The sequence below is a fragment of the Heloderma suspectum genome, chromosome 1 (genome assembly GCF_057233095.1).
Source record: "Heloderma suspectum isolate Gila_16-S chromosome 1, 16-S_ref, whole genome shotgun sequence".
Taxonomy (NCBI): Eukaryota; Metazoa; Chordata; class Lepidosauria; order Squamata; family Helodermatidae; genus Heloderma; species Heloderma suspectum.
In genome coordinates this window covers 126,360,022-126,387,027 of record NC_139458.1, presented here as the reverse complement: position 1 = coordinate 126,387,027, position 27,006 = coordinate 126,360,022, and the positions used below count along the sequence as shown (strand labels likewise).

Here is a 27,006-nt window from a genome sequence, read left to right as displayed (position 1 = left end):
TTGAACACTCTTTGGCACTGCCCTTCTTTGGAACTGGAATGTAAACTGACCTTTTCCAGTCTTGTGGCCACGATTGAGTGTTCCAAATTTGTTGGTATATTGAGTGCAGCACTGTAACAGCATCATCTTTTAGGATTTTAAATAGCTCAGCTGGAATACTGTCATCTCTGCTAGCTTTGTTGTTAGTAATGCTTCCTAAGGCCCACTTGACTTCACTGTCTAGGATGTCCGGCTCAAGTTCAGTGACCGCACTATCATGGCTATCAGGGACATTCAGATCTTTCCTGTATAGTTCTTCTGTGTATTCTTGCCACCTCTTCTTAATCTCATCTGCTTCTGTTAGGTCCCTGCCTTCTTTGTCCTTTATCATGCCCGTCTTTGCACAAAACGTTCCCTTGATATCTCCGATTTTCTGGAAAAGATCTCTGGTCTTTCCCATTCTATTGTTTTCTTCCATTTCTTTGCATTGTTCATTTAAGAAGGCCTTCTTGTCTCTCCTTGCTATTCTCTGGAACTCTGCATTCAGTTGGATATATCTTCCCCTTTCTCCCTTGCTTTTCGCTGCCCTTCTTTCCTCAGCTACTTGTAATTAAAGCCTCATCAGACAGCCACTTGGCTTTCTTGCATTTCTTTTTCTTTGGGATGGATTTAGTTGCTGCCTCCTGAACAGTGTTATGGACCTCCGTCCATAGTTCCTCAGGCACTCTGTCTATCAGGTCTAATCCCTGAAATCTATTCCTCACCTCCACTGTATATTCATAAGGGATATGATTTAGGTCGTACCTGAATGGGTTAGTGGTTTTCCCTACATTCTTCAATTTAAGCCAAAATTTTGCAACAAGAAGCTCATGATCTGAGCCACAGTCAGCTCCAGGTCTTGTTTTGACTGACTGTATAGAGCTTCTCCATCTTTGGCTGCAAAGGACATAATCAATTTGATTTCGATATTGACCATCTGGTGATGTCCATGTGTAGCGTCGCCTCTTGTGCTGTTGGAAAAGAGTGTTTGCTATGATCAGCATGTTCTCTTGGCAAAACTCTATTAGCCTTTGTCCTGCTTCATTTTGTACACCAAGGCCATGCTTGCCTGTTATCCCGGTGATTTCTTGACTTCCTACTTTGGTATTCCAATCCCCTATGATGAAAAGGACATCTTTTTTTGGTGTTAGTTCTAGAAGGTGTTGTAGGTCTTCATAGAACCGATCAACCTCAGCTTCTTTGGCCTCAGTGGTTGGGGCGTAGACTTGAATTACTGTGATGTTGAATGGTTTGCCTTGGATTCGTACTGAGATCATTCTGTCATTTTGAGATTGTACCCCAGTACTGCTTTTCCCACCCTTTTGTTGACTATGAGTGCTACTCCATTTCTTCTAAGGGATTGTTGCCCACAGTAGTAGATATGATGGTCACCTGAATTGCCCATGCTTGTCCATTTTAGCTCGCTGATGCCCAAGATGTCGATGTTCAATCTTGCCATCTCATGTTTGACCACCTCCAGCTTACCTTGATTCATTGATCTTACATTCCAGGTTCCTAAACAATATTGTTCTTTACAGCATCAGATTTTCTTTTCACCACCAGACACATCCACAGCTGAGTGTCTTTTCAGCTTTGGCCCAGCCGCTTCACTGTTTCTGGCGCTACTTGGAAATGCCCTGTGCTCTTCCCCAGTAGTATATTGGACACCTTCCAACTTGAGGGGCTCATCTTCTGGCGTCATCTCTTTTAGCCTTGTGATATGTTCCATGGGGTTTTCTTGGCAGGAATGCTGGAGTGGGTTGCCATTTCCTTCTGCAGTGGACCACATTTTGTCAGAACTCTCTGCCATGACCTGTCCGTCTTGGGTGGCCCTGCACGGCATAGCTTATGGCTTCACTGAGTTATGCAAGGCCCTTCGCCACAACACGACAGTGATGTGCTGCTGGTACATTAATGTTACAGGTTTAATTGTCCCATGATTAATAGGGCAACTCTGTGCCTGTGGTTCAGTGGGATTTATTCCCAAATTAGTGTGCAGGATTGCAGCCTCAATCTGTTGAGGTGATAGGGCTCATGGGGAATGTAAGCACTTAGCTGTCACATGTGTTGCATCTGTTTTGTTTTGTTTCTGCACCGCACTGTGTATAGAACCTGTATGCTGGGACAAAGATTGAATTTGTCTCAGGTAGTGCATATGAGAACTGGCACACTGAGTCTCAGAGAATTTTTACTTTCCCTTGTTTTCTGTAGGAGGCAGCCAGTTGGTTCTTCCAGAGGAAAACCCATTTCTGCTATCACTACAGGTATGTTTAGAACAGAGACGCAGAACCTCGGGGCTGGGGTCCCAATCCAGCCCTCTGGGTTTCTCAGAAGGCCACATCTCTATTCTCATGACCACCAATTGTTTGGTAGTTCCCCAGCTTTTGTGCAGTTTTTTCCTCATTCCAAAGGTTGGAACGCTTCTAAGGCGAGAGGTGGGGACCCTGCATATTTTATCTTAAAGCTTTCACTGCCAATAACTAAGCCTTAGGAGAGGCATTTCAGTCTTCTAGAATGGGGAAAAAACTGCACAAAAGCTGAGAAACCACCAAAATGATCAGTGGTTGTGGGAAGGGGGTGTGGCCATCTGGGGAACCTCAGGAGGGCTGGATTTGGACTCTGGAACTGAGGTTCCCCACCCCTGTCCTAAGCCTTAGTTACTGGCAGAAAGAGCTTTAAGCTAAAATATGCTGCGGTTTTTGTCCCTGCCCTTTTGGTGCACCACTGGAATGTGGGGCCCTGAAAGCTTCTGCAAAATGAAATCCGGCCCTCAGGCTGAAAGAGACTCTGTACCACTCATCTGGCAGTTATCTCAAGGTTAGCCATCCTTTTTTGAATGTTTAGCATCAGACCTCCTCTAGCTTCTTGTGTAATTCCAGTCTCTTCGACAGAACAAAGACAAGTTTAATATTAAATCCAAGTGTTGTTCTGGGAGATAAAATCAGATCATTTCAAAGCCTATTTAAATGTAGCTGTTTCCTGCTGCTAAGATCTGCAGCATTAATTTAGTCATTAATTAAAATTCATGCTGTAAATCCCAACAGCTGGAAATAGAATAGTGCAGTTAAGAGCTTTCTAAATTTATAATGGATGGCTGCTTTTATTCATCACTGTAATACATGTTTTCGGGGAGGTTCTCTCAGTGTTATGGTTGTGCTGGCTCCAATAAACAAATTGATTATGATTTGATGTAAGTAATAGAGGGTGGAACATAGCATCCACCAGGTTCTAGTGGGGCAACTAAAGAAGAGGAGCCTACAAATGTCAGCAACAAGACTGCCTGAATTGAATTCAGTTGGGTATGAAAAAGAGTTTGTTTAGCCAAATGATTCTTTCCTGGGATTTCCTTGTTTTTTTTTAGCACCAACATGGGTCAGGGGAGAGTTGTCCCAGAGTAGCTTTGCTTCTTAAGACAGCAGAGCCAGTAGGCAGCAAGCCTGTCTTTGTCATGATGGTGGTTATCTAGGAATCTTCAAGATATTTCTGCAAGGTATATGCTTGACCTAGGGGGAATTTGCTGTTTCTTTGTGCTGAGGACTTGGAGTACACTTCCTCCTGTGGGGAGAAATTTCAAGGGGTAGTAGTGGTGGTGATAGCCCAAGATTAGTCTCACCATATATGTGAAACATATATAATGTCCTGCTGCTAAAACAAAAACAGGAAAACAATTCCTTGGCACTAAAGCTGAAATTAGTAAATAAGTTATTTATTTGATACATTTCTATGCTGCCTTTCTGGTAAGGCACCCAAGGCCAAAAGAAACAACAAGCCCCACGTCAGAATATAGTTCTATCACGCCCATTGAAGGTCTCTTTGGAAGCTAAGGGCATGAGCTCCCCAGCCTGGGCCTCTCCTTGTCTGCCTTCCCTCAGAACTCAGGTCTTAAGTAGCCCTGGCAAAGGGGAGGGGCTGCCCCAACAGTCCTCTCAGACCACTGATGGCATGATCTTCATGATCTGATGGCATGAGCTCCCTGGCCTGGGCTGCATCTCTTCAAGTTAGTATGGCACAGCATTAAATTGACCAGAACAAAGAAAATAACATGGCATTAGATCAAAGGCAGAAGTGGTAAGTAACTAGGTAAAACTAATTTTGTTAGGTAGCCTGTCTTTGTCAAGTCTTTTGTGCCTTCAAGAGCCCTATGAAAAGCAGAAATTCCATGGGCACAGCTTCTTCTGTCATGAAAATGCGGTAATGAAGAAAGCTTCATCCACTGAATTTTTGTTCATCAAACAGTTGTTAAGGACCAAAGAGCCCCGCCAGAAAAAGCTGGGAAAACCACTGGTAGTTGTCATCCAAAAGTGTAAAATAGGTAGCTCTAATCCAATTGCAATTCCCTAACTCTTCATTTCCTCTTCCTTCCTCAATTATTCTCTTAAATATTGGATCACATGAGGCCTTCCATTCCATGTACCCTGACATTAATAGAGATAGCTGGAGCCAGTGCATTTGTTCTAGTTACCCTTTTATCCCACTTTTAAGACAAATATCTCCCAAAGCAGCTCACATCAGTTTTTTTTTTAAACAAAATAAGACACACTGGCCCTGTCCTCAAAATAGGTACACAAGGAAAAGGCAGTAGTGAGAACAGGTAGAGGAGGGAAATTACTTTGACAATGCAGGGGAAAGTGGCAAGTTGTAAATAGGCATGTCCAGCTGGGGACAGGCTAAGCTTCCCTTTCTGGTGGTCTTGCATGGATAGAGATACTGCAGCTGTTCTTGGAGCTGTTGTCCCTCTGGCCAATGGATGGGGACAGGGTGTGCCCTTCAGTTTTGCAGTCCACTGGCAGCTGGAACCAAATTTTCTTTCTGAAAGGGAAGGGAAAAGCAAGCTCCCTGGAGCTCCTCCTTTTCTGGCCAATTGATTGGGCCAGGCTGGTCTTCCCTTTGCCATGGTGTTCTTCCTGAGAAGCAGGGGGGATCAGCCCCCTAGTTGCCCTTGTTCCCCTGGCTGATAGATGGGGCCAGAGTATGCTTCTCTTAGTTTCCCCAGGGAACTAAGGCTCCAGCCCTATGCACATGTTTCTGGGAGCAATTCCCATTCATTCAGTGGGGCTATGTTAATGTGCTTATGCTTTTCCTGTAAAATGTACTGGGGGGGCAAGGCGTGATATTGGTGCAATGGAGCCTTTCCATATGGTTACTTTTAGGTCACAGATAATAGGTCTATGGGAGACAGAAAGCTACATGGAATGCCAATTGGGAAATCATATGTATTCTGTTGCACTACTGCATGTCTGGAATCATTGACAAATAAACCGTATTTTAATTTACATCTGTTACCATTGTTTCTTGGCTGGAAGGTGATATGCTTAGGTTGCAATCCTATAAACACATTCTTAAGAGTAAGTTCCTCAGTGAGACTTAACTTCTAAATAAGCATGTATAGGATTTCACTGTTAATGAAGGTGAGTTAGCAAAAGTATCTCTGGAGAGAGCAATCCTATGGCCGCTAGACACTGTCTAGCGGGTCATAGGATATGCTCATTTCCGGGAACCAACCTCCGAGCCCACACTCCAAGGTCAGTTCCCGGAAAATTGACCGCCCTTCTCATCTGTGCTGCCTTCAAGGCAGCACGGAGAAGCCCAATCCTCAACACTCGCAAGAGGAGAGTGGAGCAACTAAAAAGTGGTGGGGCTGGGGGTGTTCCAGGGCGGGGATTGCGGAGCAGCACATAGGCCACATTCAATCTGTCATACGGCAGCTTCCTCTCCCGGTCGGCCCCCCTGCTACTAGAAAGCCGAAAACCGCTGTCTAGTGAAAAATAGCAAGGCAGGAGAGGTGCAGAGGGAATGATGCCCCCTGTGCCTCTCCTACCTTGCTTTGGCTAGGCGGTCACCTCTGAAGTTGGAGGTGGCTGCCTATCTAGTTAGGATTGTGCCCTAAAGCTCTTAGTATACTTCATTTCCTAGGGGTGCCCTATAAGGCCGTGGCCTTAAGAGGTCACTGAGACCAGATTTAACCCAGGACTCCCAAAAATACTAGCTGCTGCCATCTACTGATTTGAGACCAGCATGATTCTCTTTATATCCTTAGCACGCAGAGTGAGATATGCCAGTCTTCAAATCCACCCAGATTACAAAATAAGTATTTAAAAAAATGAACATTTTTTTAATTTAACAGGTCAATATTTATTTAATGTCTTAACTTCTATAAACCACCCAGATAGCTTTGACTATGGGGCAGTATAGAAATGCAATAAATAAATAAACATTCAGAACCAACAGTAACTGATAAATAATAATGGTTCTAAAAATGTAACACTACATCTCTTCTCTCATTACCTTCTCTCCCTCTCCTCATTCACAACCTGTGTCTGATTCTACTCACTAACTCAGCTAGCTCTGTCCTCCAGTTCCTCTCACTGTCTCTAAGACCCAACTCAACCTCACTGTCTCTTGTCCTCTTCCTAAATGACTTTCTCCAAGTGCCACTAACTCCACACAACATTCCATTCTGGTCTTGGCTATCATTCATTCCTCCACTCATTCACCTGTTACAACATGTATAGGATTGTAGTGTTAATTGAAGAAGATGCATCAGTGAAAGTATCTCCTAAAATACTTACTGTTTCTCATTTCCCGAGTTGGGCAAGGCAATAACACTATCAAACCTGTAATAAAAGTTGAGTAGGACTGAATTTTTATTTCTATGGACTAGATTCTGAGTATAGTCCTATCCATGTGAACCAGATCATTTCAGTGCAATCTACTGGACTTGTTTGCATCAGCCCAATTGAGAGAGCAATCCTATGATGGCTAGACCCTGTCTAGTGGGCCATAGGATATGCTCATTTCCAGGAACTGACCTCGGAGCCCACGCTCCAAGGTCGGTTCCCGGAAAACCAACTGTCCCTCTCATCCGGGGTACCTTGGAGGCAAGGCAGAGAAGCCCCGTCCTTCACACTCACAAGAGGAGCATGGAGCAACTGAAAGGGGGCGGGGCTGGGGGGTGTTCCGGGGTGGGGAGAGTGGAGCTGCGGTACGACACATCCAGTGTGTTGTATGGCAGCTTCCTCTCCCGGTCAGTCTCCCCGCCACTAGACAGCTGAAAACGGCTGACCTGCGAAAAATAGCAAGGCAGAAGAGGCGCGGAGGGAATGATCCCCCTGTGCCTCTCCTGCCTTGCTTTGGATAGGCGGTCGCCTCTGAGTTTGGAGGCGGCTGCCTATCTAGTTCGGATTGCGCCCTAAAATAGAAAGCCCTTCCAGCATTCAGAATCCTTTATTTCCTGGCTTATTGCATAAAGTAGGAAACGATCTAATCATATATGAACAGTCTGGAGTAAAATTCAGTGAAACTGTATTTCTCCCTTTGAACATGGATCTGTGTGATTTATGCGAAGTTACTGGGCTTTTGACAATGTTAAATATTAAAAATGAAAACCAGTGTTAAAAATTATTTAAATATAGCTTGATTAGTTGTTTACTCTGTGGAGCTAAGTTATTTACTCTTAAAGTTTAGCAAAGTTTCTGACTCTTCAGATGTAGGTCATTCTATTTATTGTAGAGCTTTTTTCCATACTGAGGAGAAAAACAAACATTAAAAGTGAATATGCTTATTAGGTTATTTGACACATTTCAATAAAACAATGCAAATATTCAGCTCATTAAAAAGGTAACAGTGATGAATACAAGAATATTGCCTACCAGCAGATATGAACTAAATTTTTAACAAATAAGATGTAAGGTTTCACAGTCACCATCATAATTACATCCTGGAGAGGGAGTTACTTATTTTAGTCTAGAATAGGGAGTGAAAGAAACAATGTTGTGATCAGCATTACATCAGTGTAATGAGTATGCCAATGTATAAATTCACAGTTCCAAGTCAATCCCACACAAAACAGCAGCACCAAACACCAGGTACCACAGGTTATTGCACAGATGGCTACATGCTATCTTGGTGCCCTCCAGTCATTGAAAGTGGGTGAAGCCATAAGTTTAAATACTTTCAGAATTGGGGAAACCTACCTGTTTCGCTGTTCTTCCTGGTAATGTCTAGTAGAATGTGGATGGTGATGTCATCACATTGTATCTTTCCCTAGCCTTATCACTAGCCAATGATGTGAGGTGGGTGCAGGTTAATGCAGTGTGATGACATCATGCCTCATATTGTGTTGTGCTAGGCATTATCAGGAAGATGGAGGTGTGGAGTGTGTACTTGTAGTTCAGCTACCCCTTCTGAAATTCCTGTCTTTTACACAGCTATTAAAAGTGTAGGAGCCCTGCCCACTTGCTTCTGGCCATGCTAAGAAAGGCACAAAGGCTCTATCCATAAAAAGTGTGGCACTATTAGCATGAGGCAAGTAGAAAATTACTACTCCAGGTATAAAAGATAAAGAGATTTATGGCACCTCAAAAACCTGTGCATATGTTATGGCAAGAAATCCCAAATGATGAAATAAGATCTTGACTAGGAAAGCTCATGCCATAGTGTTAGCTTTTTATATACCTAGGTGCTCTAATTTTTTGTTTTATTCCTGCTTCTGTACCCTTAACAGCAGCCATACACAGAAATGAAGCAGGTAAAGCTTTCTCTATAACTTTGCCTTGCCTATTTCAACTCCTTGTGCCAGGCTGCCACTCAGGGCAGAGGAGGGCAATAAAATAGTGACAACTCTAAAGGTGCTGGACAAGTTTGTTGTTTCACTATTGTGCTGCCTTTCTGGGATTTGCACTCTAGTAATATATGGGGTTCAGGAAAGAGATACCACCTGTGCTATTTGCCTATCTCCAGGGTGTCTGGATGACATTTTTAACAATCTTTAAGGCAGCATGGCTGGCTGAGGGATGCTGGAAGTTATAGGACTTTTTTCTGTCTAAACATGCCTAGGATTGTGCTGTAAGAAAGCTTGCCTCTTTCTTCTCTCTCCTGGCAAGAGACAAATGCAATGCAAGGTAATTGCTGTAGAGATTTGATCTATCGGTATTGTGAACAGCTGATCTATTGTAAGTTCTGATTTGCCACAATATAATCATTATCCCTATTGAAGAAATGAGCATTGCACCTAACAAATAGGCACATTCTCTCCCCACCTTAATATTCTCTTCAAAGAATATTTAACATAGAGGGGAAATCAAAATTGCCACCTGCTGGGCAATTCAGGGAACTGCAAGTAGTCTATTAAAGGGGATGACAGGTGTTACTATATTTTCCCAAGCGGAGTATCACTAGAAGTAGAAGCCACTGGTGTACAAAGGCATCTGATGAATTCATAGTAAATCTGGTAATTAAAGTGAAAATTGAAGCCTTGGGAAAGATGAGGGACCAGAAGTCTTAAAACATTGCTATTGGCAACATATGGGTGTAATTTTAAAACACAGGTTGGAGAAGCACTTAAGGCATCTAAAATGGCTATAAATTAAATTTATTTTCTAATAAAATTTTAAGATGCCAAGTATCTTCCATATCCCCTCCCCCTGTAATGTAATATACAATTTTACCTTTTTTAACACAATCTGTATTCCCAAACAATGGATGAATGTGTGTGCCGGTAATGGAAATCCAAGGCTGTGTCTACATGGCTTTCTGATCACAAATAGTCTGTGTGGGTATTTCAGCATTAAAATCAGTCCATATGAGTTCAGTCCTCCAAGGCACTCATATGAATACAAACCTGGCACTTTTTTTTTTTTTTGGCCAAGATCTCCCGCTTGACTCTGCTTTTTGGACTGTGTTCCTGTTTGACTATTCTCCTGTGTTTGGTCCTCAGCTGCACCTCAGACCTTTCTTCTGAAAACCACCTGCTTGCCTCATAATACAGTGTTTTGACCACTGTCTGTAACCTTGCCTGCACCTGACTGAAACGGATGATCTGATACCTCTGTGCTTGACTATTTGCCTGCCTAATTGACTTGCATGTTGGGTTTTCTCCTTTACTTGCCCAAGACAGACCCAGCCAGAGCATGATGACGATAAACCTCCAGAGCATAAAATACAACGCTGTTTCCCTTTATACTTGCTAAGCTTGGTTAACAAAAATCACCAAGGTCTGAGCTGGTGATGGGTTATTGCTGTTTGCAGATGTGCTGACTTTACCTATTGTTAGCCTGACAGCAGAGGTGAGCAACCTTTATGGGATGGGAGCGCCATGCAAGTAGGCAGGGCTGGTGGTGAGTGGGGCAGCAGTGGATGGGGTCAGGACACATACACACTCATTCGGGATTGTTGGGGGAGGGGGAGAGGTTAAGCCTCCCTTTACCCAGTAATCCTGATCAAGATTGCTGATGCTGCTAAGAGAATCTAGCGTCTCCATAAAGCTTGTGCCAGAGTCTGTCTGGAAGCAGAATGCCTCAGTTTTTTCATTTGCTACAAACAGTTCATCAGCTAGTCCTTTTGACTCAGCCATCATAAGTGAAATGCAGCCTTTACTTCCACCAGGAAGGAGCCCTAGGAAGTCTAGAACTTGCAAAGAAAATGAAGGCAGAAGAATGCCCTTTCAGAGCTCCTCAAAGTTGACCTGTTTCAGTGCAAAGGTTAAATAAGTGAAGCAGAACTGTGCTATGTATGGTCACATAGGCAGCTCACTGGGCAACAGAGATAAGATGGATGACATACACATCAGGTCAGCAGCATGAATCTCATGCTGAGATCTGTACTGTTCATGTAGCAAAGCAAGTGATGGGAGTGCATTATTTCACCATGTTTTTGGAATCTTACACGTTCTATCCCCTCCTGTACAGCCATTGAATACTATGTTAGATGTGGTACCCAGTCCTGCCACCAAGGAAAGGAAGAACTATCTGTTCTAGACACTACAGCTCATAGTAGCATGCAGTTCTTCTGACTCTCCACAAATGACTTGTGGAAGACAGAATTAGTGGATCTTTTGCCCCGGCATATCCCAAGCAAATTCCATGAATGGATATGGAAGAGAAACAGGGAACTGCTATGAATTCTTCCTCTTTCATAGGATGTAGCCCCTTCATGATAGGCGGGTGGAAAGAGCAACACACAGCAATTCCAATATGCATGTAGTTCATCCATTCTTGTGCAAGTACAGAGGAGAAAATATTAAATTAATTTCCAGGTGAAACACCCGTTGCTCTTCAGTGGCATCTTTTAGGCAATGATCCCATTGCACTTTGCAATTACTCATTTTGACTACTGGAACATGAAAATGAGAAGTCCTGATTTATTCATTTTTTTTTAAGAGAATGATTTATTAATATAAGTTCAAATGAACATTTTGAGACTATATGAATATTTAGATTATGAACTACTGGGTCTATATAACTAGCACAGGATATGCTAGTTCTCTATGTGTGAGGATATTTTTTTTTTTGTATGGAAGAGTTTTTAATCATGTGAGGTCTCACCCTGAAATCTGAAGTGTTACATCCAAAAGAACAGGTTTACATTGTCATCTGTTCTTTGTCAGAACTAGGCTATAGTCATGTTACAGTAAGATTTTGTGACTCACATTCAGACCATCTCTGGATCCAGAAGCACATTGCAATGTGGATGCTGATCTGATCCTGCACATGCAGAAAGCCTTGTATGCACAAATATCTTCCTTGCTGGATCTGGATGACTGTAGTTACTTTTCGTCTCCAAGAATTCTTTTGCAACTACCTGCATTAGAAATTTGAGATTCTTTTGATAATAGCAAGAGCAGAGACGGATTTATCACCAGTACCCCATTACTGCTTATTACATTGTTATTTTAGCTCAACTGCTAGAATTCTGTTCATGCTGGTGGGCTGTGCTATGTCCTTATATCTAATGGTCTGAAACAAAAGGGAGAGAACCCAAAGAATGGCTGCTCTCCTTTATTGAGCCATTAGAGTCAGGTCCACGAGACAAGGGATAATAAATATAAAGCAAGAATTAAAAACCCTCTGCTTGCTTTGCCAAAAAATTAAATCCCAGGTACAGTGTTGTAACACAGACATTAGACTAAGTGGTATGAATCCCTCCCTATGAGTCCCCATCATAGTTACTGATTGAACAAGATTAATATTGGCAAAACTGGTGTTCTGACAATTGCTGGGGTCTGTAGCAGAAGAGTGGACAGCACTGCCAAGGAGCTAATAAGTGGCCATTCTTCAGTCATGCAGCACTTGGAACAGCTTCTGAAAGTGAGAAAAGAGAATTCTGTTGGTTTCAACACCTGGTTGAGGAGCTCAATAGAGATAAAATTGACTGTTAGAGCAGAATCATTATTTCATGGCTACATCTTCATTGGATGGTCAGTCTGAAAATGAAAGTTATTTCAATGTGAATCAAGTTCACGCAAGCATTTCAGAAGGTTTCCCTGGACGGGAAGGAGAGAGGGAGGGTAGGAAGCGCTTGAAACATAATTTCAGGTGTTCCCAGCTGAATAGATAATGGGGCTTTGTTTTCATTTTAGCATGTTTATGACCTGCTGGATTAATGGGAACAGCATCCCCCCACCTGCCCCTCTGTAAGACACAGCATTTTCCAGGCTTAGCAATAGAACAAATTAGCTCTGCTTAAAGTAATGGCTACCATTAAAGTATTGTGGGGTTGTGGAGACCAAAGATCAGTCGTTCAAGGATAGATATGAGATAATTATGTTCCAGATGCATGCAAACATTGAAACATTTCTTTTTTCGGGTGCCATATTTATTTATTTTCCATATTCTTTTAAAGGTTTTATATTATGTTTTGCTTTTAATTTTTATGAACTGCCCAGATAATGAAATAAATAAATATTCATATCTTGCCTTCCTTTCTCAGTAGAAAAACACATGGTGGCTAATACAAGTACAAAATACAAATGGGTCAAAACAGACCAGAGGAAAGGGGCTCCCCTTTTCTCTCCCATTCCTCTTCTGTCTATATAGCATCCATTCTGTACAAGGGCCATGCTGGCTGGAGATCATCGAATCATAGAATAGTAGGGCTGGAAGGGGCCTATAAGACCATCGAGTCCAACCCCTGATCAATGCAGGAATCTGAGTCAAAGCATCCCTGACAGATGGCTGTCCAGCTTCATCTTGAATGCCTCCAGCGTGGGAGAGTCCACTACCTCCCTAGGTAATTGGTACCATTGTCGTATTATTATTATTACTATTGTATTTATACCCCGCCTTTTCCCCAAACACAAGGTGGCTTACAGAAATTAATATATATACAATTAAAACATATGAAAATATACAAGAGTTGAAATATAAATTAAACAACAATACAATTAAAATTACATTCAAACAGCATTTTAAAACAGCATTTTAGCAGCTTACCCCCAGGTTCCAACTATATCCCAAAGGCCTGCTGGAACAAGAATGTTTTAGCCTGCCTCTGGAAAGAGCCATCCTAGCCTCCCTGGGAAGGGTGTTCCACAGCCGTGGGGCAGCCACTGAGAAGGCCTTCTCCCAAGTTCCCACCAAACATGACAGTGGTAGGACTGAGGGCCTCTCCAGAAGATCTAAGGACACGGGCAAGTTCATAAGGGAGGATATGGTCTTTCAGATAACCTGGACCAGAGCCGTATAGGGCTTTATAGGTCAAAGCCAGCACTTTGAATTGTGCCCAGGAACAGACTGGAAGCCGTTGAAGCTGTTTTAACAAAGGAGTTGTATGCCCCTGTAACCAGCCCTAGTCAACAGTCTGGCAGCAGCTCTTTGAACCAACTGCAGTTTCCGAACACTCTTCATAGGCAGCCCCACGTAGAGCACATTGCAGTAATCCAAAGGGGATGTAACTAAGGCATGTGTCACCATGGCCAGATCAGACATCTCCAAGAACGGGCACAGTTGGTACACTAGTTTTAACTGTGCAAAAGCACTCCTGGCCACCGCTGAAACCTGAGCATCCAGGCTTAGGGCTGAATCCAGGAGCACCCCCAAACTGCAAACCTGAGTCTTCAGGGGGATTGTAAGCCCATACAACACAGGCTGAATCCCTATTCCCTGATCTGCCTTTTGACTGACCAGGGGTACCTCTTGTCTTGTCTGGATTAAGTTTCAATTTGTTCTCCCTCATCCAGTCCATTACTGATGCCAAACACTGATTAAGGACAGAAACAGCTGCCTTGGAATCTGGTGGAAAGGAGGAGTAGAGCTGGGCGTCATCAGCATATTGGTATTCCTCTAACAGGAAGTTTTTCCTGGTGTTCAGCTGGAATCTGGCTTCCTGTAACTTGAGCCCATTATTCCATGTCCTGCACTCTGGGATGATTGAGAAGAGATCCTGGCCTTCGTCTTTGTGACAACATTTCAGGTACTTGAAGAGCTCTATCATATCTCCCCTCAGTCTTCTCTTCTCAAGGCTAAACGTGCCCAGTTCTTTCAGTCTCTCCTCATACAGCTTGTTTCCAGTCCCCTGATCATCTTTGTTGCCCTCCTCTGAACCCTCTCCAGTTTGTCTGCATCCTTCTTAAAGTGTGGAGCCCAGAACTGGGCACAGTACTCCAGATGAGGCCTAACCAGTGCTGAGTAGAGGGGAACTAGGACTTCACGTGATTTGGAAGCTATACTTCTGTTAATGCAGCCCAAAATAGCATTTGCTTTTTTTTTGCAGCCACATCACATTGTTGGCTCATGTTCAGCTTGTGATCGACAACAATTCCAAGATCCTTCTCGCTTGTAGTATTGTTGAGCCAAGTCTCCCCATCTTGTAACTGTGCATTTGGTTTCTCTTTCCTAGGTGCAGAACTTGGCATTTATCCCTATTAAGTGTCATTCTGTTTTCTGCCCAGTGCTGCAGAGCCTATCAAGATCACTTTGAATTCTGTTTCTGTCTTCCAGGGTATTAGCTATCCCACCCAATTTTCTGTCATCTGCAAATTTGATCAGCATTCCCTGCAATTCTCTTCTAAGTCATTAATAAAAATGTTGAAGAACACTGGATCCAGGACTGAGCCTTGCGGTACTCCACTCATTACCTCCCCCCAGTTTGAGAAGATCCCATTGATCAGCACTCTTTGAGTCTGATTCTGTAGCCAACTGTGGATCCACCAGATGGTTGTTGCATCTAGCCCACTTTGAGCTAGTTTGCTCATCAGGATATCATGGGGCACTTTGTCGAAAGCTTTCCTGAAGTCAAGGTATATTATGTCCAAAGCATTCCCACAGTCCACAAGGGAAGTTACCTGATCAAAAAATGAGATCAGATTAGTCTGGCTGGATTTGTTCTTCACAAATCCATGTTGCTTTGAGTAATCACTGCATTGTTTTCAAGGTGCTTACAGATGGATTGCTTTATAATCCAGTCCAGAATTTTCCCAAGGATTGATATCAGACTGGCTGATCTGTAGTTTCCAGGCTCCTCCTTTTTGCCCTTTTTGAAGATAGGGACAACATTAGCCCTCCTCCAGTCATCTGGCACTTCACCCATCTTCCATGATTTCTCAAAGATAATTGACAGTGGTTCTGAGAGCTCTTCTGCCAGTTCCCTTATCAGGATGCAGTTCATTTGGCCCTGGAGATTTGAACTCATCCAAAGTAATCAGGTGTTCTTTGACCATATGCCTATCAATCTCAAGCTGCAATCCTGCCCCGTCAGCCTGTACTTCAGCTTTGCCAGGGGGCTCATAGACCCTCTTTGGGAGAAGACTGAGCCAAAGTAGGAATTGGGCACTTCTGCCTTTTCCTTGTCATCTGTCATCATTTTGCCATCCTTATTTAGTAGTTGAACCACCATTTCTTTCCTCTGTCTTTTACTATGCACGTAGCTGAAGAAAACCTTTTTGTTGCTTTTAGCATCCCTTGCTAACCTCAGCTTGTTCTCAGCTTTAGCCTTCCTGACTCCATCCCTGCAATTCTGTGCAACCTGCCTGTACTCTTCCTTCGTAGCTTGGCCTTCCTTCCACTTCCTGTATGTGTCCTTTTTTGTTTTCAGGTCATCCCTAAGCTTTTTGTGAAGCCACATTGGCTTCTTCAGTTATCTTCTGCCTTTTTTTCTTGTTGGAATTGTTTGTAATTGTGCCTTTAGAATTTCCTGTTTTAAAAACTCCCACCCATCTTGGACTCCTTTTCCCATTAGAGTCGCTTGCCATGGGACCTTACTTATCATTGTTCTGAGTTTATTAAAATTGGCTTTCCTAAAATCCAGGGTACGTGTTTGGCTACACTCTGCTTTTGCTTCCTTTAGAACCAAGAACTCAAGTATAACATGGGCACTTTCCCCCACGGTTCCCGTAACTGCTACTTTGTCCACTAAGTTATCTCTGTTGGTTAGGATGAAGTCATGGATAGCCGATCCTCTAGTTCCTTCCTCTACTTTCTGCAGAAGGAAATTATCAGCAACACAAGTCAGGAATCTCTTGGAGGGGCCATGTTTTGCAGAATTTGTCTCCCAACAAATATTGGGGAAATTGAAGTCCCCCATTACTACTACATCATGCTTCCTTGAAACATTGGCTGTTTGCTTTTCAAAAGTTTCATTTTCGTCTTCTCCTTGATTGGATGGCCGGTAGTAGACTCCAACCACCAGGTTCCTTTTATTCTTTGCTCCATTTATTTTAACCCAGATGCTCTCGATGGGGCTACCAAGCTCATCCTCCTGTATTGCTGTGCAGAGATATGTATTTTTCACATACAATGCAACCCCACCTCCCTTTCTGTTCCTCCTGTTCTTTTTGAAGAAGTTATATCCTTCAATTGCTGTATTCCAGTCATGGGAGTCATCCCACCAAGTCTCAGTTACACTTATCAAGTCATAATTTCCCTTCTGTATTAAGACTTCAAGTTCGTTCTGTTTGTTTCCCATACTCTGGGCATTAGTATCTAGACATCGAAGACCATGTGCTTCATAGTCTGGCTTTCTTCCTACATGTTTCTGAAGACTATTATTGGGTGCTGTTAGAGCTGTTCCCTCCGTTGTGGTGCATGAGCCTTCATCCATTGTTACCCCCAACTTTACATCTCCCTTCCCCGCAGGATTCAGTTTAAAGCCCTTATGATGAAGTTCTTCATGCTGTGGCCAAACACATTCTTCCCAGCCCTTGTGAGGTGCAATCCATCCCTTGCCAACAGTCCATCTTCCAGGAAGTATAGCCTGATGTCCCAGAATCCAAATCTCTCATGCTGGCACCACCTTCTTAGCCAGTCTTTCGTTCGGAGTATTTTTCTTTCCCTTTTTATCCCTCTTCTAACTACTGGAAGGATGGATAAGAAAACTATCTGGGCCCCAAAGTTCTTGAGTTTCCTTCCCAAAGCTTCAAAGTCCAACATGATTTCTTCGTAGCTCTGCTTGGCGGTATCATTTGTTCCCACATGGATGAGAAGAAAGGGACACCTGTCAGTGGGCTTTATGAGTGCAGGCAACCTTTCAGTCACGTCTCTAATTCGTCCTCCCGGGAGACAACATACCTGGCAAGTCCACGGGTCCTCGCAACATATTTGGGTTTCGATCCCATGAAGCAAGGAGTCTCCACTACTACTACTCTTCTTGTTGTAGGCCTGGGTTTCATCACCTCTGCTTGACTGACCTTCAGCCTTGCTCTCATGCAGGTTCCCCTGTAATTCTTCCTCTGCAGGCTGTCCTCCAGTCTCATCCTCAAGTACACCAGGTTGGGGAAGACTGTTATCCAGAGTAGCTGGCTCCTAATGGCTTGAGGAAAGACTCAGTCCCAGTAGGTCAATGGGACAGACTTTGTTGCCTTGCCCTCTTCTTCTGCCAGATGGTAATCCAAAAGAGAGAGAGAAAGAGAGAGACTAAATGGTATAGACAGAGGTTGTGGGACAATGTTGGCTGAAGTATGAATGATAACTGAAATAAATAATATTGGAGCAGCAAGGTGACCATGGACGTCATAGTACATACACAGCTTTAACCTGCACTAGCATTCACCTTCTCTGTAAACAGCAAGTCATCTTCAGGTGACCACAAGCATCCTCGCTACCGCAAGGAGAGAGAGCTGAACTGGTCTTCTGAATCTTTCTAGTAGGATCAGACCATAAACCTTCTGGTGATAAAATACATAACACCACAATAAGAGACAGAAGCAAATGGTTTCCTTTGTCCAGCAGGTAATGTCTGCATAAACCTACAATGTGGCTTGGTTCAGACATACCATGATTGGTTGTTAGGGGCATGCGCTTTCATGAATCCTGGACTTCCATGCTCCCCCTTCTTCTTGCCTCCTCAATGTGCATGAAAAGGAGGTTTAAAGTGTCTGCGTTTACTTTAAATTACCACAGTTCCTTGTTACATCTGAGCTCTGGGAGCTGTGGTTTGTTCTAAATTTGGTTAGTTAAGCCAAGATATTAAACCTGATTTGATCCTGGTTTGTTTTACACTGCCTTGTATGGTGGCTTGCTTGGACAGTGTCCCCAAACCTGTAGATTCTACATTGTTCCAAAAGTTCTTTCTTTCATGTCATTTCAAAACGGAGTAGGCTGCACCTTATCCAGGTACTGCCTGATCAACCAAAAATGCTGCCTCTATGGAGGACTTAAGTTGCCAGCAAGAAATCTGAAATATTTTCTTGTCCTCTTAGAATTGTAATAGCTTTCTAGCTCTAGGCTGTCAGGATAGAGCAGGGAAATAAATAAATCCTTTAGAAACCATCCTTTTGGTGATTTTATGGCATTTAAATGGAGGATAATTCCAAAGCCTGGTTCTCATTAACTCTAAAAAAAAACAAAAAACATTTCTCTCTCCCAAGAAAAGTCAACATCATTATTCTTTTGACTCTGGTTCATTACAAGTAGTCTTTGCTTTTATGCAGTGAAACTGTGTTTATCCTCTATAATTTAGCTAATCCTTTCCTCTCCTTGCAGTAACAGTATAGACATGCAAATCAGCTCCCATCAATTTCATGTGTGAAGAGGAAGCCTGGCGGTATTGGTGCGGGGGGGGGGGGGGAGTGATTCTGCCACTTGAATGTCATATGTTCCCCCATTGGGTACTTCAATTTTATAGCTATTAGTTTTGATAATTAACAGTGAATATTAAAGAGATTTTAAGATAATAGTGTCTCCCAGTAGTGACATTCAGCAGGTTTCTCCCCCGCCTCCTCCAAATATTCCCTCTTTCTCCTTCCACCTCACTATTTTTGGTGGTTGAGTGCCTTCAAGCAAATCATTATTTTCTGTTAGATGTTTAATCACAAACCTTGCAAGGAAATTTTCTGTTTTTCATGCTGTACTCGGTGCAGAACTAACTTCATTACCACACTGATATGCTAGTACATTTGTCAGCCTGAAAACCCTGTCGTCCTAAAGACCCCAGTCTAAAAATTCTTCTTGGAAAATATTTTATTTTAAATTATACAACACTAAGTAATTGGTCTGAAGTACCAGTTTTCCTATTTCCAGTGTAGTATTGGGCTATTCCTACTGGGTATGACAGTTTGTCAGGGGTTGGTGGTGGGGAGACTTTTGAAGAGGAGCCACTCGTTTTGAAGGAAGCTCAAGATGGTGTCACTTAATAGTGGCATGTTTATGTAAATTCGCAGGTATTTGCAGATATTTTCTGAGCCACAGTTTTTTTAAGCTAGTGTGACTGGGATTAATAACACCAATTTCGATAGAACATTGTTTGTCAGCTGATGTTCCAGCATGCTGTTCTTTGTGTACCCACTGTCTGTCTCCTGGTATGGTACATTTTGCTATTCATAACTATGGAACAACACAAGAAAGTTTGGGGAAACCTTTTAAATGCTTAGGCATTAGAATAAATTCTCAGAAGCCAGTGTGCAGTTTCTAGATGCATGCTCTTTTCAGGGATGGGGGAAAACAGCCTACATTAGTAGGTATCTGCACAAGCAAGAGCCTGATTTATATATATTTAAATAAATTGTTCAGTGAATTCTGTCCAATAGTATGGCTGCAGGGCTGCTCCTTGATAACACATACACACGTGCCTCCACTGTGTGCCCAGGTCTTCAGCGCATCTTGGTCTTATGCACGTCAGTGCTGCGATTGGGATTCTTTTGCAAAAGGGAACTCCACAGTCATCGGGCCTGGAGGCAGGCTCTGGAGGTTCAGCATCTGACAAGTTGTCTTGGCCTGGCCTGCTTCTTGGCCTCAGTATTTCTTATTTGTGCTGTAGGAGTGGTAATACACCTTGGATTGTACATCGTGAAGTATGTACCTACATTACATTTTTTTGTGGCGCCAGGTGGAGACCTTTTTATTCTCTCAGACTTTTTAAGAACTGCTTTTAGGGCTTTTAATAGCTGGTTTAAATTTGGTTTTATGATGTTGTAACGGTTTTATTTGTTGCTGGTTTTATCTTGTTTTAATTCTGTGATGTTTTATTTTTATTTTTTGTTTGAATGTTTGTACCATATGTTTTTAATGTATTGTACACCTCCTAGAGAACTTCAGTTATTGGGTGGTTTTAAAATACAGTAAGTAAGTAAATACTCTCAACCATTTATGAGCCCCTTTTAAAGCAGAACAGCACAATATTGCTGTTTGGTGGTGTACTTTGCACAAATAGGAACTGAGGCCTTCCCAGCAATGTACAGGCCAAACTACATGAGATGCTAATTGCATGAACAGAATTTAGGTGCACATTTTTGAATGTGTAAATAGTAGTCACAGGGGGAGTCCCAGCTGCAGCAATACTGCAAGGGGGTGGGTGGCAGAAAGTTTAACTCTTTCCCCTCCTGCCATGGCTCCAAAAAACTCACAGTCTGAAGCTTCTATTTGCATTTGGAGGCCATTAGAAACTTCTTTCCTGATGCAAATAGCAGCTTGGGTAGCAGTGGGCGTGGGCAGGAAATCTTCATCAGCACCATAGCTAGGGTGAAAGTGTTAAACTCACCTTTTCAACCCCCTGTGGTCTTGTGGCTGCTCCGAGTCCCCTGCAGCTGCTATTGACATTTTTTTTAATGCGCATATTTATTGCACCCATTAAATTAACATCACATGAGGTTTGGCCCAAACAAACTGCAGTGCCTAAGTATGCACATGTGTCTGAAAAAAAAGTAGAACCAACTGTATGAGATTTTCCACAAACAACCCCTCAACTGACTTTTTTGCATTTCCTACCTCTTTAATTCAAGAATAAAATTGATGCTGACTAGAGAAAATATTCTTAAAAGCAATAACACTCAATTCCAGTTTCTGTTCTGCATCAATAACATTCAGACATGTAAACTAAGAGCCTGAAATGAAAGCACCTATAAGGTGCTTTCTGTGTTCCTGGCTGAAAACTCTACGGGTTTCTTGCTTGGTTTTCTGTGTGCTTCAGCATTTGAGATATCCAGAAAAGGGTGCAAGCCAGAGGGGAAGGTCTTTTAGCACAGCCATATGCTTTTGAAGGAAATTCTGTAACTGTCTTCATTTTTTTCTGCAATGAGTTAATTTTAAAATCTGTATGAATTGCTCCCAAACTGAACTACATATGTAGGAAGTGCAAAATAAGAGATAATGATCAATGATCTGTGCAACTCAGCATTCTGTCTTCCAACAGCAGCTAGCCATAAGCCACAGGGAAGTTCACAAGCAGCTCATGACAAAGACAGCAGCAATTCCCCCACCTAAGCAGTCTGTTGCCTCTCAACGTGGAGGCTGAGCCCATTTCCCACAGCCTGTAGACACCAGTTCCATTGTTCATGTGTTGTTTGTCTTGTCCTCCTTTCTATGCTAGTGACCACAACATCCTATGCCAATGAATTTCATAGATTGATTAGGCATTGTAATCTGAAGATACCTTTTTTCATGCTTTTCTTCTCATCTCCTGTTTACTTCATGGGCAGGGGACTATCTTCTCACAGTCACATGCTTGGAAGGAAAACCAGTAAGTTGGGGAGAGGGATATTTTCCCTCCCCTGCTTCTTTGTTGTTGATAAACCCAAGGCATACATTGTCCCACAGAAGCAAAGCAGCAGAGTATCTTGTCCCCTCCCTGTAAGATTTTTATTGTCGTGTTTGTTCAGTTTATTTTTCATCTACAGGCCTCTGCCTGGCAGGCTTTGTGTCTCTGCTTTACACATAAATGTCAGAAGATCATTCTGAAGCTCCAGCTTAGCTGCCACTTGGCTGGCTGCCATGATGATCTTAAGGATTTTTATTTGCCTATCGCAAAATGTGATTTGTTTATTTCACGTGGTTTGAAATGGGCACATGTCCTCTCAAATGCACTTAGAAAAATACATGTTGCTTAGCTTGCTTAGTGCAAATTCCATGATGAAAACAGATTCACCAGTCCAAGCGAACTCTGACTTTTCTTCCTGCATCCACTAGAAAATCTAAAGCTTCCACAACTTGACTGCCTCCCCCAGACCAAGAGAAGAGGCTAATTCCAGACTTAAAACTCATGGGCTTCCCAACTCTGGAAGCTGATTTTCAGAACAAATATACTGTCATGTGGTGAAATCGTTATATAAGCCAGGACATTGCTAGTGAGTCATTAGTAAATGATTAGTAAATGCTTACATAAGCCAGGGCATTGCTAGTGAGTCATAATGGTCAAGAGTGAGTTGCTGTGACTCAGGACCCTTCTGATCGAAATTTCGCTTATACCATCAGCTCATGTAGGCTGCAGTCTTAAACTAAGGAGAAGCAACTTAAAATGGGGTGATGCACACCTCTGTTGAGCCCTGCCCTGACCAAAACCAGCCCCTAGAAAAATGCGAGTAAGCCACTCTTTCCTTCTTCCATTGTCGTGGAAACAGGGCCTAACTTACTTGGGAGTATGTCCCATTGAATTCAATGGAACTTAATTCTGAGTAAACACATAAAGGATTGCATTGTAAGTGGCCTGGGACAAGTTATTATGCCAACTCATCACTTGCAGTATGGGGATAATAATACTGACTGTTGTCAGTAGATTGTTGTAAGGACTTCGGAATAATGTACGTGTAGAGCTTTGAAAAGTGTAAAGCACTGTATATATTCTAAATATATTACTAAAATATTTTTCATAGCCTGTTCCAAAAGCGATTGAAGTCTCCTACTGAAGTCCTCCAAACATGGCTGTAATTGTTTCATTTGAAAAATTATGGTAAATTTATTTCATATATATGAGCCTTTTTGCTGCTTCGACTTTTTTGGATAGGCCTTAAAAGTATGCACCTAAGTAAAGACCAGAGCAGCTGATATAAGCAAAATATGTGCTTTAGGTATTCAGTGTGCAAAACCCAATTAAATAGGTTCAGATTTTACCAATCTACATCTCTGGATAAATAAATATTGGAAAAATGAAATAATCACCCCTCGTATGTATGTATGTATGTATGTATGTATTTATGTTATTTTATTCTAAATTATTTTTAGACTGCCTTTAAGGGTAGAACCCTCTGAAGGTAGTGTATAAGATTTAAAAAAATACAAAAATATGTAGGTTAGGGGATGGTTCTGGCTTTATCCTTGTGACTGGAGGTCCAGGTGACCTCAGTGGCCCAGGGCACCCAATAACAACGTGAGTTGGTGCACCAACTACATGCATTCCTGGAGAGGGATAGCCTAGCCATGTTGATTCATGGACTAGAAACGTCATGGTTAGACAACTATAATGTGTTCTGTGTGGGGCTGCCCTTGCATCTGGTTCAGAAGCTGCAGCTAGGGCAGAATGCAGCAGCTAGGATGCTCAGTGGAGCACCTAGCTATACACATAATACACCTATATAAAAAGAACTGCACTGGGTGCCTATTAGCTACCAATCCACATTCAAAGTGTTGTTGACATTCAAAACCTTGAACCACTTGGACTTTGTATCCACCGTGTTGGGTATTGTCCTAAGTCCCACTGTGTTCAAAAGTGCATGCAGTCCAATCCTACATATATCTACTCAGAACTAAGCCCCATTGAGTTCATTGGGACTTACTCCCAGGTAAGTGTGGGAACCTGAAACACCTCATTTTTTTTAATTTTTATTATTATTACATTTATATTCTGCCTTTTTCCCTCCTGCAAGGAACCCAAGGCAGCTTACATAACAGCGCTGTGAGGTAGGTTAAGCTGAGAGGCAGTGACTGGCACAGAGTCACCCAGGGAGTTTCATGGCTGAGTGGAGACTTGACCCCGGATCTCCCGAAACCCAGTCCAACACTCTACACCACACTGGCTCTCCACTGACATGGGATGTAATAGGAATAATCTGTGTCTTCTGTAAAAAAAAAACAAACACTATACTCTGCCAAAATTCTTAATTTGTGCAAGCAAAATAGTAAAAGAGAATCAAATGACAGATTTTTGAAGATTTTTTTAAATAAGAAAATTATTATTTTAAAAAGCATCTTGGTTTTAAAGTGGCACAGAAGTGACCCCAAATGTTCCTAAAGGGTTGAGAGGCAATTCTTAAAATGGCAATAGACCGTTATTTTTCCAGGTAAGATATGGAGAAAAGAGTTGTGTCAGTTCCGCAAGGTCATGGTCATTAAACAGCTGAGGAAGGCTGTTAGCTATGAAGTTACTGTTGAAGAAGTAGGCATATGATAATATTAAAGCTGTGCAAAGTCCAAAGCAAAGCAATACTGCAAGAAAAAGCTTTAGAAGATCCCAGAGGCAATACAAGAATTTAGATTGCTTAGACCTTATGAGCAAGACTTCTGTGGTTCGGGTTTCATCATCCTCAGACAATGCTGGAATAGTCTGGGCATACATGTGGTCCTCTACAGGCAATACCAATATTTGGGGCACTGAACATTTTGACTGTTCTTTGAAGTCCCACTTGCTCCTCATCTGAGCCTCCCTGGTATTTGGATACTGTTCTACATGGTCTCTTAACTGGCAACGTATGACCGTTTCTGGTTCAGAATCTCTTCCTCCATTTTTAAACATGGTGCCATTTTCTTTGCTTTCTTTTTGGTCTTGATGTAGAGAAAGCTTGAAGGACTTTTCCTTAATTTCCATGTTGAGGTGTTCGTTGATTTTTGCCAAGCTCTTGTTATGGCTTTCTAATTTTTTTATTTTTTCCTCTTTTTGCCTTATGATCTCCATAACTATATCCACTTCTCTGTCCAGTTCTTCCATGCACTTCTTGAGGCCATTTGATTTGTCCTTTAGACTTCTGTTCACATCCTTTAAAGTTTTGTTTTCTTTTGTCATCATCTTATTTGGGCCATCTGGTTTTTGCATCTGCTTCACTGTCATTATATCCTTAACCAGGAGAATCCTCCATTTATGAACAGTGGGTTCCTGCTTAGAGAATATTGTGGGCACAGTGAGAAGAGTACGACATTCTTTCAGAATATTCATACACTTTGACATCACTCTGATGTCATAATGCCATGATTAACCAATAGTATACATTTGTAACTCTCAAAGTATTTAGCAAAGGGACTCTGGGAAATATGATGGTAGCCATAATATGAGAGATCAAATTGTACTAATAGTCTGAAATTAGCAAACAGGTTTTGAAAACCTTTGTTGTGGTTTCTGATACTATTCTGGCATGGTTAATTTTTGGCATGGAAGTGATAGTGAAATGACACCACAGTTGATACAGAATAATTCACATTTAGTGAAGACAAGAAATACACAAGGGATACAACAAAGGTGGCTAAGCATAAAGGTAGATGAAGTTCGCTTTTGGAAATTGAAAGTAAGGTATGTTGGGGGAAATCTAAAATATTTTGACACTTTTTTGGAAAAATGACGACTTTTAGCCTCTCAGGAAAAAAAGCATATTATTTATTTTAGCTGTAGCTGTACTCTGGCTCATTGCCAGATTACCCTGAAGATTATTATTATTTAATTAACAAACCAACACACTCCCTCTCCAATAAATTCCTGTTTCACACATACACACCCAGAACCTGTTAAGGGTATGCCCCAGCTTTATTATGTTATTCTGTTTATTGCAGAAATCCGTCAGAGTCAGGCTAAGAAGCCCTGGAGGCTCCTATGCTGATCCTCAGCAATTACAGAAACCTGAGTACTGTGTCGATGGTGAGCCACCTCAAGTGACACACGCTCTACAATAAACTTTCCAGGTTAAGCTTAACCTTGGAGTGAAGTATGCCTTAATTTTCTCTGTATCTTTGCTCCCAAATGAACCTTATATAATAAAAAGGGGGAGCAAGGAGATCCCTTACAACTGTTAAGCCAGGAATATGTCATACCATTCAGCAAACTGTAGGCATTTGCTGTGCGCAGCTTAATTTAGCAGTGTTTCTGAGCTGCCAAGTCAAGGAGTTGGCTTAGCGCAGTGTTAGTCTTTACAGCACTGCCTTTTTCCTGTTCCATTAACCTTAGTTCCTTGCTGTGGAACTCTTGGTTTCTTGTGCCTCATTCCCAAAACATCCTTCCCAGCTGCACAATCTGAGAGACGAGATGGGGTGGGAGGGGGGAGTGGTGTCTGATCAGAATAAATTTGAACAAGAAATGATATAAGTTTCTTCAATTGCAATATGTGTATTGTCTAAATGAAATTAGGAACTAAAGTCTATTAATTGCGGGTTATTTTCTTCTTATCATCATATTTAAAACCAATTAGAGGGGTATACATTATTACAGAACTAGCAAGATGATGTTTCCAAAGGATCTTTCCCGTCACTACAGATTCTTCTTGCTCTGGTTATATAATCCCCTCCTTCTGGATGAGTTGTTCTTCCATTTTATGCTGTTCTAGCATGAAATTATAAAGCCCTGTGCTGCAAATTAGTTCCCTGTAGGGACATAGGGTGCATTAAATAAAGCCAATTCTGACTGGCTTCAAAAACTTGCCTTGAATAAATGCTTCCTGAAGAGTTCCTATAAGAGCACTTTGAGGGGAAAGGGGAGAGAAGGCATTCTGAGGTCATAAGTCTCAGCTCATTTTTGTCTAGTGGCTCCTGGGATTTATCATTTCACTTCTGAGGAAAGCCTGACAATCTTCCAGAAGCAATGTAAAAGTGTTTTCACACATGAAGATTAAAACACATGAAGGTTAAAATAGGTTAAAACATGAAGGTTAAAACAAGTTTTGCCTAAAGCAATATGTAATATAAATGTAAACCAGAAAGTACATTTTAATTGCAAGTGCCCCTTTTTATATTATCAACAATGACGTAACGTAAGTAACACAAGAGAGAGAGGCTCAAATGCAATTTCAGATGCAGTTGTGAAAACAAACTATACAAGACAGATTTATCTGGGCTGACATTTGAGGTGGCTTGAGAATCAGGAGAAAGTTATTCC

The 27,006-nt window shown here is 42.0% G+C and overlaps 1 long non-coding RNA gene across 5 annotated transcripts in view; it reads left to right on the top strand.

Moving 5' to 3' along the window:
- Nucleotides 1-27,006, top strand: part of LOC146357824 (uncharacterized) — a 44,235-nt gene that overhangs the window by 1,814 nt on the left and 15,415 nt on the right. The window contains exons 2-3 of one of the 5 annotated variants that reach the window (XR_014792112.1): nt 2,230-2,282; nt 25,692-25,776. This is a non-coding gene — a long non-coding RNA (uncharacterized LOC146357824). Of the gene's footprint in view, nt 1-2,229; nt 14,206-25,691; nt 25,777-27,006 lie in introns of all 5 variants that reach the window. The other 4 variants (XR_014792117.1, XR_014792116.1, XR_014792113.1 and 1 more) reach the window with 4 other exon arrangements.